General features: G+C 38.2%; 1 protein-coding gene across 1 annotated transcript in view; it reads right to left on the bottom strand.

Moving 5' to 3' along the window:
- CTNND2 (catenin delta 2) overlaps positions 1–12,535 on the bottom strand; it is a 656,025-nt gene that overhangs the window by 453,725 nt on the left and 189,765 nt on the right. The window lies entirely within an intron of this gene.

Raw genomic sequence — 12,535 nt, 5'->3', positions numbered from 1 at the left:
AACCTCACTTTACACCTTTAGACGGTATATCAGCCTTAGATTGTGAGTATACTCAATTATTGCATGTGCTCTGAAATGTATTGATGTAAAAAGTAGTTTTTTCATTGAAATGTACAATCAACTGCATTCAAACAGAAATCATTTAAGATGTGATAGAAGTAGAAAGACAAAAAAAACCTTTAAAAAAAAAGGAAAATAAAGGATTTTAATATTCCCACAAAAAGAATTCTTAACTGATGTGTTCTTTTATATCATAGCAAACAATAAATAACTTCAGTGTCTCATTATTAGAGTTGTAATGTATTTTCAAAAGATAGGCAAAGGTACAAGACATTATTTTTCCACATGTGATATAGTGTCTGCAGTGAATTGTTATATTTACACAGTGAATGACAAGTCCCTACCAACATTTACTTGGCTTCAATAAGCTCTGTCAAGTACCTTCCCTTAACATCCTTCCTACCTACCATCTATTTCCTGTTTTATACTTACCCTGGAGTCCAGATCATTTAATTAGCCAATAAACGCTCTCAGGAAAAGGTTTGCCTGATGCTTTTTTGACTGTTCAACTGCATGTTATAAACTGATTACTTGTTGCCCAGTGATGCAAACTGATTACCTGAGTTAAAACCCTTAATTAAATAGCCATTCATTAAACTCACAGTTAAATAGAACACATGATATTTTGTAATTAAAACAAATTGTTGTACACAATATCTTTTAATTCAATGGATTTATATGACCTGTTAACAGTATATGAAGCTTGAATACAAAAGAAGCACTGTGACTGAAGTGAAAAAAGGCATATACCATATGCTTCAAATTGGAAATAACTATATAGCAAGAAATAGTTATTATTTATAATAGCTTTTATCATTTTGTATCACATTTAAACTAGCTCACAATTATCTCACTCACTGGGGCCACTTTTGAATACCTGTGCATATACTATGCATTTTCCATGAGGTGATTGCTGTTCTCTAAATAGAACATTTGACTGGTGCTGCCATCTACTATGATTAGAATACAACAATTCAGGTTTTCTTTAGCAGACTATAAATAAGCACAAAATCATTCCAATTCAACATTTAAGGATTTGAAGATGTTTCCCTGACCTGGTAAACCAATTTCCTTCCGAGGCTTTTCCCAATGTCACCATTTGTTTTTTGAGCTCCAGCACAGCTTCCTTTCACCTCCTGACAAGACTCAGAGAGCTTTCTAGCTTCATCCTTGTCCTTGCAATTCTCCTTCCTGAACCATTCCTTTCCCTTATCCTTAGCCATCTGACGCTAGTAAGGTCATCCTGCTCTTTCAGAGAGGAAGCTATTTCTTTTTCATCCTCCCCAGACAGTACATGGACCACTGGGACTAGACTAAATGAGAGCTGGAAGGGAGGTGATTTTTATCACCACAGGGCAAAAGGTAAGATAAAAACAGCTTATGCAACTCCATACAACAGAGAGAAAACCACTACAAAATATCGGGTTACCTTTGCCGAGGATACATATGAAAAACAATGGCCTTTTTCGGGAGAAAATTTATCTTTAAATCACAAGACTTTTGCTGGTTTATTCTTCAACAGCCCCTTCACTGCCCTGTTGCACATAGGTAGATTTTCACCCTCCTATGGAATAAACCCAGATCAACACCGTGAATTCTGCCAGTTTTCACAGATGAAGTGGAAAAGGAAAAGAAGAGGAAGAAAGTATAACTCCTTTATTCTTCACACTCAAAGTCCTCATATAGGGAATAATGACCCAGGAAATTGAAGTATGTTCTAGGTGAATTTCTTATTGGAGGGCCCAGGACAAAAAAAAAAAAATTGAATAAAGTTTGCCCAGCATGATCTCTGTATAATATAGAGTACTTGGGGTTTTTTTATTCAAAGTAGACAAATAATTTCCTGGTTGGAAGCTTCTGAATAATGGCACTTCCCTCTATTTTGAGTTCCTCTAATTTTTTTTCTTCTGTCAATTAAAAATAACTTGATAAAAATAACTTTATAAAGAATAACTTCATAAAATGCTTATAGTTTAATCCCTTAATGAGAATCAGCACACAGTACCAATTTTATTCAAGTACATTTAAAAGTCTTACCTACTCACTGCTAAAAACTGAATTATCTGAAAGTCAAGTCAATGTCAAATTAAATCTTGCTTTTATCCTGCAAAAGAAGGCTCAAGAAGATCCAAAGAGCTGTACGATTAAGGCAGCATAACTAATAACTGAAAGCAAAGATAACTCACTTGATTTTACTTTTGGGGTACCGCGCTCTGTGTGCAGCATGGAATTGGTCTCGCATGAAGTTTCAAGTTTGTACTAGCATAGCTGTCCATGCTAGGGCAAGAGCCATGATCAAGAAGTACAGATCTCAGTAAAGTGAGGTAATCCATATTTGTAATATGACAGTACAGATGAAATGGCTTTCCTCATTTGCGTAAAAATGAAGGCAATTCTCAGGCAAACAGTTGTAAAGAAAGGGTTACAGTCAAGAACGCAGCATTATAAAGTAGTATTAATAGAACAGACTGTTCACAATCTCTCTTGACTACTGATAACTGCTATTAAGTTGCAGGCATAGTGCAACTCCAAACTTCATCAGTCATCATGAAACCTACCCTTTTCTCACCTTTAGTTGTGAACATCAGCTGAAAGGTCTTCCTACGTGCCCTTTATTTTACAATATTCCAAAGCAACCTTTTGATCCTACTGGATTACTTAGCAAGGAGATACAGATCTGCAGTGATGAGACATTTATCTGCCTAGGCATCAGACTTGATGTGAAGTGAGAAGATCTGCACTTGTTTTAGGGGACTGTATATCTGTTTCTCAGTTACAATATTTATCTCCACACAAGAAGTAGAGCTGAGAATATGACAGTTCTGCTGGCAATGGCATATATTACTTAATACTCGTGAAATTGTGGCCTGTGCTAAAAAAAATAGTCCACTTCTCAAATGAATTTGTTCTTGTATAAGTGCTGTATTAAAAAATGGTACATGCAGCAATAGCAAAATCAGACCTACCTTGAAGCCCTGTTCCTTCACTCTAGCCCAGTTTTATCACCCTGTGTTTTTTCCTGTCTACCACCATCTCTCTCCCTCCCGGTGTTTGCCCCCATTCCACTACCTTTACCACTCAAATAAAACATCACAGAACTTCCACAATATTTCTTCTATTATTCTTGTTTGGTGTACCCCTCAATGCTACATATGCTCTGTGTGACCACTAAACTGTTCAGGATAAGATGGAAACTCTATGATTTTCTGTTTGCCCAGTACCTAGAATGACTATGTTCAGCCTTGCTTGCTTAGTCAATGATTATGATTTATGTGAAGTTATTTCTGTTACAGTAATATCTGATATCTAACCCTTTTAAATGTTTTTCTCCCTTTATACACCATTAAGTAGGGAAATGTGGAGAACTGGGGAACAAAGAAATTCAGTGTCATAAAAGCAGTAACAAGAGAAAAAAAATGTAAGCATCTGGTACCTATTGCCTTGTAAATTGTGTCTCAACACCAAAATGCATGAGAATCATTACCTCCTCTCAGGATGAAATTCAACCTCTGTATCACCAATACCCTTTTAAGTGCTCCCATTGGTCTTACTGTTGATGCCATAGCATCTAAAACTCTAAATACAAGATAGTGTATCAGTAACCACTCCGCCTCCAGATATTCCAATAACTGTCACAACGAATATGAGGAGCAGCTGAATTGACCTACATCACTACTCACTCACACAGTTACTTTATTTTCACAGCATTGCCACAAAGGGTTTGTTTGCTGTATTTTAAATCTTTGTTTTGTTAACTAACAACAATCTTCACACTGCATTTTTATTTATATGCATGCAAAAAAAAAAATCAAGGGCCTTTGTTATCTACAAACATTTTTTAAAATTCTCAGTGCATTCAGTTTCTAGTCTTCTCAGAGTCTGAAATATGAGTTGCTATTCACATCTGAAATCTCTCATTGGGTGTAAGTGAAAAACTGATAACATTATAGTGTATTAATATAGTATTCATTAGGAAAACACAGAAATCAAGCAAAAGTAACAACATAAATTTGCTAACATAAAGGGATGATCAGAGTATTTTCATAGCATATTAAGGAAAAAATGCCTAAAGCATGAAAAAATAAAACATAAACATCTTTAATGAGAACACTTATCTATTTTCTTCTGGCCACCTGGTTCTGAGGGAGATACAAGGCCAAAAGTCCAATAGTATGGACTAGAGCAGGACTTCTTGGTAAGGTAAAAAATGAAATAGTATTCCAATACCATAATTATTCAGTAAAAATTTGTCCAATGTATTTTTAAAAAGTAGCATCTATTAAAACCATGGATCTTGCTTTCCAGAATCTGACCTTTCAGAATGCAGTATGGGCCAGAAACATGACAGCAATACAGATTATGAGAGACTTCTTTCAAAGATGATAAACTTGGGATTAAATTTCAGTTACATTCTACCTAAGTCACTATTAATTGTATTTATATGACTAAAACGTGTACGCTGGCAGAATTTTGTCACCTTCTAAAAAATGTGAGTTCCTTTAATGGGAACTGATAGTGTGTTTTGCTACTTAAGTGTGGAGTGACACCATTTTTCCCACTAGGTGAACTTGCAACAGAAAGCAGACAAGAGACGCAAAGACAAGAACTACTTAAAAACTACTCTCCCACCTACACATACAGATTCTCTCAAAAGGCCTTCTTTGCGCATCGAGAAACAAAGTTTTTGAAAGCTCTTAAATAAAGTAGCACAAATAGAACTTGTTTGGGTCCTCTGCTTTGCCCCCATTCACCACCAGAGGAAACAAACTGTTACGGACATACTGTTTGAATCCTACCTCAACCATCCTTTGCCAAAAAGAATTGGTTTTGTGTGGTAAGCAAAATGTGTAAATTTGTGTTCTGGAAGAGCTGAGCCTCTTGTCTTTCCCACAGTGGGTCAAGAAGGGGTGAAAAACCTGTCTTGACCAAGCAGACCTGCATTTTGACAGTTTGCTGACCATAACCTAAGCTTGTTACATTCAGGGATTTCTTACATAACAACACCTAAAACATTAGTAATTGCCAAGAATTGGTTGGAGTCAATTTAGCAACCATTTAAATGACAGAATTTTAAAAATGTTTCCAATAAAATTCATTTATCATTTCTGTGTTTTTCTCATCAAAGTCTACAGAACTGCAAGGGGGATGTTGATATTAAAAGTATAAAATAAAGATACAGAAAAGAGGACACCCTAGGAATCGGTAACTGTCCAAGCCAGCACATTCTACCATGGCTGCAAAGGATGACAACACCAATTAAAGGGATCACTCTTTGCACTCTATTAGATAATTATCCAGATAAGGTCAAGGCTCACATTCTCCCCAAGTGCTCTGATAATGGTTTATTACAGCAGCCCATTTCAAGTCACATTAGGCTGACAGCTGGTGTATGGAATACATTTCAGCACAGCTGCAACAAAACAGTCTGGAGATTAATGGAAGGGGGGAGCTGGCAGTCAGAGTGACAGGCTCCTTCTCTCCCCACTTCCTCCCCAAGGGCTGGGAAAGTGGCACATAAGGCTGCACTTTCTGTGCAATCCCAACAGGATATGCACCCCCAGCATGTGTTACTTCTGTAGTCACAGGAGACCTGGGCATTGAACAGGCAGATTCTGCATTCAAAGGTTTCTGCTGATGGGCTTTGAAGACAAAATGTCTCTTGTGGTGTTAAGAGTCCACCCCTGGGATTCTTGTTATTTGCAAAAGCCCTGCAGAGATACCATAGCCAAGCCCTGCATTAAGGGCTATTTAATTGTTTTAATGAAGTCCTCTTTTCATCTATACTGTTTATAACCCTGAATTTTCAAAACAATATTGTAATGACTAAAAAGCACTTTTACACTGCTGTTAAATATATAATTTTAAAATTACCAGTGCACATATGCCCGTGTAAAGCTCTAACTAAAATACAGAACTTAACAAAAAATATACTTTTTTCTTCCACTGATGCTAATGAACTTTAAATTATGCCTATCAGTGCCACTCTTTGACTTTCAAACACCTGCTGTAGCTGCAGACTCTATTCATTTGATATTAAGCCCTGCTTACAAGAATTTATTTATGGATGAAGTCTTCAGAGAAGGCACATTATGATTTCCCTATATAATGAAAGCCCTTCTTAAATTTTTTAATATTCTGAGAAGCCAAGATAACCAAAGTTAGCTTCTTAATTCCATACTTGAAGTAGCTGTTTAAGTGACCTCATTTAAAAAAAAGAAAGAAAAAACCCAAAAAACTTTGCATATTACTGAGAGCCGCTGAGTGCTCAGAACAGAAAATAAAGTTACATATTCAGCTTCTTTACTTTGATTTAATTCATCATGCCACAGTTCAGAAATTATGGTCAGAAAGATTTTAGATCAAATTTTCAAATGCAAGCTGCAGAGGTTTTTCACCTCCCAGGATTTCACTTCCTAGATTAGAAAAGGAATTTGGCTCTCTGACAGCAGTGCGATTGCTCAGATAAAAAACCAAATAGATTGTACTCTCTTGTGTCTTAGATTTAACACTGTCCTATTAACTCCTCTTTGAAACTCTCTCTAAATGCCAACTAATTAATCCTTACAATACAGTGGGAAGAAAATGCTGCATTCTACAGCTGGGAGAGGAGAAGCAAAAGCCACACCTGCCAAGAAGCGTGTAACAGCAGGTAGGAAAGCTCAGAAGTTCCGTCCTCAATCCCCATTACTAGATCTGGGCATTCTGCTGTACTGTGCACACTGACCCCAGAGGCTGCCTGGCTCAGTCATCTATCAAGAGCATAAAGTAAGTGGTGGCATTGCACATGCATCAACAGTCTTGCTGTTACTGCATAATCTTTTGATTACACCACTCTGTCAAGTGACTAAAATAGCTGTCTTGAGACAGCATGCTATCTTGCAGCACACCTTTTGAGGTCTCGTAGTAATTCCCTTTGTAACAAGAAAATTACTCTCTACCTCCAGTGGCGGGATACTACCAGAACAGGTGGGCCAATGAAAGGGCCGGCTTCAAACAGTTTCATCAGTCAGCCTTTGAGTCCTGTTGGGATTTCATGGCAGATCATGACTGTTAGTTCACAGTATGCTCTAGGATTTTGCTCATGTGCCTACAATGTCAGCTGCCTAAATTGTGCTGGTCGTAAAAAAAGCAGTAAATATTATTCCAGTGTAAGAATTTAAGCTGCCTGGATACACTGGCTCTAACCATGTCCAGCAGGCATTTTCACTGCATGGCAGAAGGTTTGAGGTTGGCAGGGACCTCCTCTGGAGCCCATCTTCTCTAACCCGCCTGCCCAAGCTGGGACACCTAAATAAATCAGGTTGTTCAGGACTGTGTCCACATGGCTTTTGAATACCTCCAAAGAGAGAGACTCCGCAGCCTCTCTGGGCACCCTGTGCTAGTGCTTAGTCACCCTCACAGTGAAAAAGTGTTTCCTGATGTTAAGAGGGAACTTTCAGTGTTTCAGTTTGTGCCCATGGTCTCTAGTCCTGTCACTGGGCATCAACAAAAAGAGCCTGGCTCTCTCCTCTTTCCATCCTCCCTTTAGGTATTTACATACATGGATGAGATTGCCTCGGAGCTCCATCCTTCATCATGCAATCCTTCAGCAAGCACCAGTACACAAAAATAAAGGTTTAAAGTATAGACATTCAGAGTCAATGCAGCATCAAGAGAAGTTGATGCATGCATATATAACAAGCAGTAACATTTTTTCTTGAAACTTAAGAAACCTCGCCCTTAACGAATTTCAACTTTTTTTAAAAAATTGGTTTTTTCCTTTACATTTTGACTATTAAGCAATAATTCACTACCTAATTCACTAGTTTGATTTTGAATTTGAAACCAAGAATACAAAGCTAAGTCCTTCCTGTGTTAAGCAATAAATCCAGCAGCCGTGCCTATGAGGCACCATGTTGAAGATCTGACTGCACCAAAACTTTTATGCTATCTGTTAATAAACCCTTTTGAAAATATTTAGACAACTTTTGTCTCGGATCTTATAAATTAAATATTTTGTCCTTACAGGAGTGAAAAGGTGTGAAAGTCAGTGTTTAAAATAATTCAATCCAAAAACTTTTTACACACCTTTTAGACCAAAGTACTTTGTCTTTTTAGGGTCTCTCTCCTTACTCTATCAGCATGTAAAGCCCAACACATTCTCATTACAGGCATTCTCCTTATAAAGCACACCTGCCTACCCACCAAATATGCATAATATGAAATGCCTCTAAGTATAGCTGCTCCCTTCTGCAAACAAGACCCTTTAAAAAGAAAGGTGTACAGCAAACCAGCGTGCCTTTTAGACTTTTTAGATATTACTCTGCATCTCACTCTTGTATCTTACTCTCTTTCTACAAAGATTTCTTACAAACATACTACTGCTATTTAGTTTCCTTCCATTTCTTTGGAGCAAAATAGTAAAAAATAGTATTTTTTTTTCTCATAATAAATTATTTTAAGTGAACAGACCTTTATCCCTACAGGAATTTAACAACAACAACGTGTTGGAGATGATCAAAGTTTTGATCGGTGAAGTGTTTGCAGTAATGATCCACTGTACATATAAAAAAATTAGTGAGAAACAAAGCCTAAATTGCATTGTACAGTAAAGATAGGGTTGAAAATCCTGTTGAAAACTCCTAGTATTTCACTGTTAAAGTAAAAATGAGGGGAAAATATATTATCCAGCATATTTAAAACAGCATGATTATTCTTCTCTCTCATAAAACTTGCTCCAAATCTTTTGCCAGAGTTAAACTCACCAGGACACAGTTCCATAATAGGAAGGAAGGATGGACGGATGGACGGACGGACAGACGGAAGGAAGGAAGGAAGGAAGGGAGGAAGGGAGGAAGGGAGGAAGGGAGGAAGGGAGGAAGGGAGGAAGGGAGGAAGGGAGGAGAGAGAGAGACTGAATTAGGCTAGGACAAGCGTGAAGCTTAGTTTATGTGCTTTTTTATGGACAAAATATAACTTGAAGACGTGGTTGCTAGGAAATGCAAAGCTGAAAGGGTAAAGCACTTTCTTATTTTTCTCCTGGTAAGGAGCAGTTGTTTATTTGCTTGTCTTTCAGCAGGCAGAATTTCAGACATTCAGTGCTATGTGGACAGAAGCTGAGAGTAAAGTTGTTTGTAATTATTAACAGAACAATCTATTTCCTATTGAAATAAATCACCTAACTTTACAGAAAACATTATGTTCAAAACCTCTGCTGATTATCATATCCCTGTATTATGTGGTCATGCTACTAACATTAAGGTTTACATTTTTCTTATTATTTCTTATTCCTTAGCTGAAATACTTGCTGTTGAAACATACACTAACCTACCTTTGTTTTTTGAGGCTCTTACATACAAGAAACTCCCTATTTACACCACTATAAAGGGTAATGTGTATCTCATTTCCCAAGAGTGGGATACCACAGGATAAATAAAATCTGGTCATAAAGCTAAACTCTAAGACTGATTTTTAGACAGAAGTCTTGCATGAGGGTAGAGAGAAGATAAACTTCACAACAAACAAGCAAACAAACACAAAAAAATACTAAATGCTGGAGGTCATGGTTCTCTCATCTAACTATTTTGCTAAGGTGGAAACCATACCAGCTTATATGGGACTTGGACAAATGCATCAGCAATAAACAGCAAAGACTGCTCTTACCCAAGTTCCAATCCTACTTCAGAAAGGAATTAAATCCATTGAAGTCAATTACATTTTTGACAAGAAAATTAGCTTTGGAAATATTATGGATTATTTCTGTCATACTAAACTATAAAAAGTACGTCCTGTTTAACAGGTACATTTTAATTCAAGGGAAAATTTTTCATTCCAGGGGATGACCCTAGTTAAAATATTCTAACAAACAACTTTTCATCTATAGTTGATTACAGTTCAAACATGCTGTAAGGGTTAACACTATTATCAATACCTATTGCATTTCCTCATTGTAAATGCACAAAATAGGTAACATTGGTTGAAGTGGTAGTAATTATAAATTTGAATGAACTGCTAAAGTGGATTTATTACACAAATCACTGAAATGTTAAAGCAATTAGAACAACTTTTTTCAGCAGATTAACTCAGGAAGAATTCCAAGCAACGATAAAGTAGCTCTTGGAAAATAATTACTAAACGGAGCTCATAATCAACAAAGATGCTAACTCGATGAAGCACAGTTTCCTCCTGAACAGATGTCGTGTCATGTCCCCCTACCCAACGTATGTACAGGGTACTTGAAATCATATTTTGAGGACAGAAAACAAACTACTATAGGAATGCTGGCACACAGATCACATTTCTGCTGGAACTGCTTTAATTTAGAGCAACTGTGGCTACTCATCACTGAAATTTAGCCTCAAGACAACAGGACATAGAAGTAAAAGAAAGGAAGGGGAGACAGTGTTTTAGTCATGGTAGTATCATGATAGCTATGAGAGAAACGACTTCACTAACTAGTTCCAAATGCTCATCTAAATAAATGCTCAGACAAACTTTAAACAGCAAGAATTTGGGGCTGTTGTATAGGCTAAAGCTAGGAGAAGAGATACATGACAGATCACATTAGCTATCTGAGAAAAAACTAGAATTTTTGGATCCATTTTGTGGTACATTTAAAATCCATTTTGTTACAGATAACAGACTGCCACATTGTGTAAAATGTGTAGTGGCATTTTTTGTTACCATCTAAATACAGCTTGGATGCTGTCCTTCAGAATATGGCAGAGAGTTTTGAATCTCTTAACGTATCCAAAAAAGGACAGCCCAAAGTGCCAAGGCAAAACCACCACATCTTACGGCAAAGTTGCAGTATTTGATTCAATACAACTGGGAGGAGTAGGGGATATTGAACAGGCTGCAAGTTTATCACTGTCCAGTTGAGAGGGGTCCTGACAGGCAAACCCAGGTTGCATTAGTGACAACCCTTCTTTATCTGAACTGGATGCCACCATCCATGTCCCTAGCTGCTCCAGCTGGTCATGCTGCAGTGTGGGAGCTACACTCAAAATGTTGTTAGTCTATTTAGTGGTCTAAAGTCTAAAGAAAACCCACTGTTTTTCGCTGGGGCTGTGCTCCCCCATTCAACGCTCCTCTGCATCCTAAGGGTTCAGTCTTCTTAAGGATGAATGGGGGAAAAAAAACCTCAAGTTGTGGGCATCCTGAGGTACTTGCTGAGAGCCATACAGTGTTCACAGTGAGGATCTCTTCTTCCTAGGTCTTGGAATCTGCTTGTGTCTATCATAAATGTTCTTACAACAGCCTGCCTCCTTCTGCATGCTTCCCAGGCAAAGTCAGGCAGCTGCACTCTGCCCTCCCCCACCCGCTGTCTGTTTGTCCTGCAGTGACTACAGCCCCCTGCCCTGGGTCTTCCCAAAGAGAGACCACAGCAGGGAAGCCACAGGCATGTGGCCGCCAGACAACTGCTGCCCCTGATATCCCAAGGGCTGCCCCTGATATCTCACCAAGGCAGGGCCAGACATGTCCTGAGACACTGTCAGGTCAGCATCAAGCCTGTGATCTCTTATTGTCAAACCCAAAACTGGATTTCAGAGTGGGAGGGATGATGGAGAATTCACCACCAGCTCCTGTAATGTCTGCTTTTGGTCTATTTAGCCAAAACAAGACTTGAAATCTTGTGCAAAACAGAAAAAACCATTAGTCTGATTAGTGGTTTTAATTTGAAGAGAATTCCTGGCATAAATTCTGCTCCCCACAGCACCTTGGCTGTTTAGCCAAGTTCTTAATAGGGACCAGGATACAGCAGCTGACTACAGCCTCTGAAGGGGAATACTTTTCTGGAGGAGACATTTAAAGAACTGCCTAGGAAGACTGCCTAATGGGACTTGGAACAATCCACAGCTGGGTGCAAATAACAGGGTAGGCACTGGGTTGGGGTTTTTCCTGGCCAGAGGCATAAGACTACAAGGTTCATTTCTGCATGGACAGCTCTTCAGTGGCATCTCTGTCAGCATCCCTTCTCACTGGAGTGAACACCATATGCTTAGATGGAGACTTGTAGCTGCTACAGGGGGAGGCTTCAGCACGCAGAGGCCACCTAGGCCCTGGCAGATGACAAGAGTCACAAAGAACATGCTCTATCATGCCAGACTGCACAAAGGCTGGCCAACAGTGACAGAAACTGGACACCCATTCTGCATTTTTGGAATCTTTATGAGTCAGTCAGTTCTAGTTAAGAAACAAACCTAATTTTTAGGTTGGTTTGTTTGTTTTTAATTTAATTGCTCCAGTATGAATTGGCCAAGTAGATTCTGGCAAGGCAATCCTGTTATCTAAAGACAATACATTACAATATGGAGAAAAGAAAAAGTAATTTGGAAACTCTGGAAAATTTCGCTTGTCTCTTTTGTCATATACAAACATATGAGGGGCTAAATCTTGCCATTTAATCTTTCTCTTTCCTCTAGGAGACAACCAGAAGTAAAAAATACCATAGGGTTGGAAGAATAAGTGCTTTGGATGCTCTTTTCTGTAATAG

Source organism: Corvus brachyrhynchos, unplaced genomic scaffold (genome assembly GCF_000691975.1).
Source record: "Corvus brachyrhynchos isolate BGI_N302 unplaced genomic scaffold, ASM69197v1 scaffold23, whole genome shotgun sequence".
Classification (NCBI taxonomy): Eukaryota; Metazoa; Chordata; class Aves; order Passeriformes; family Corvidae; genus Corvus; species Corvus brachyrhynchos.
This window is presented reverse-complemented; position numbering and strand designations above follow the sequence as displayed.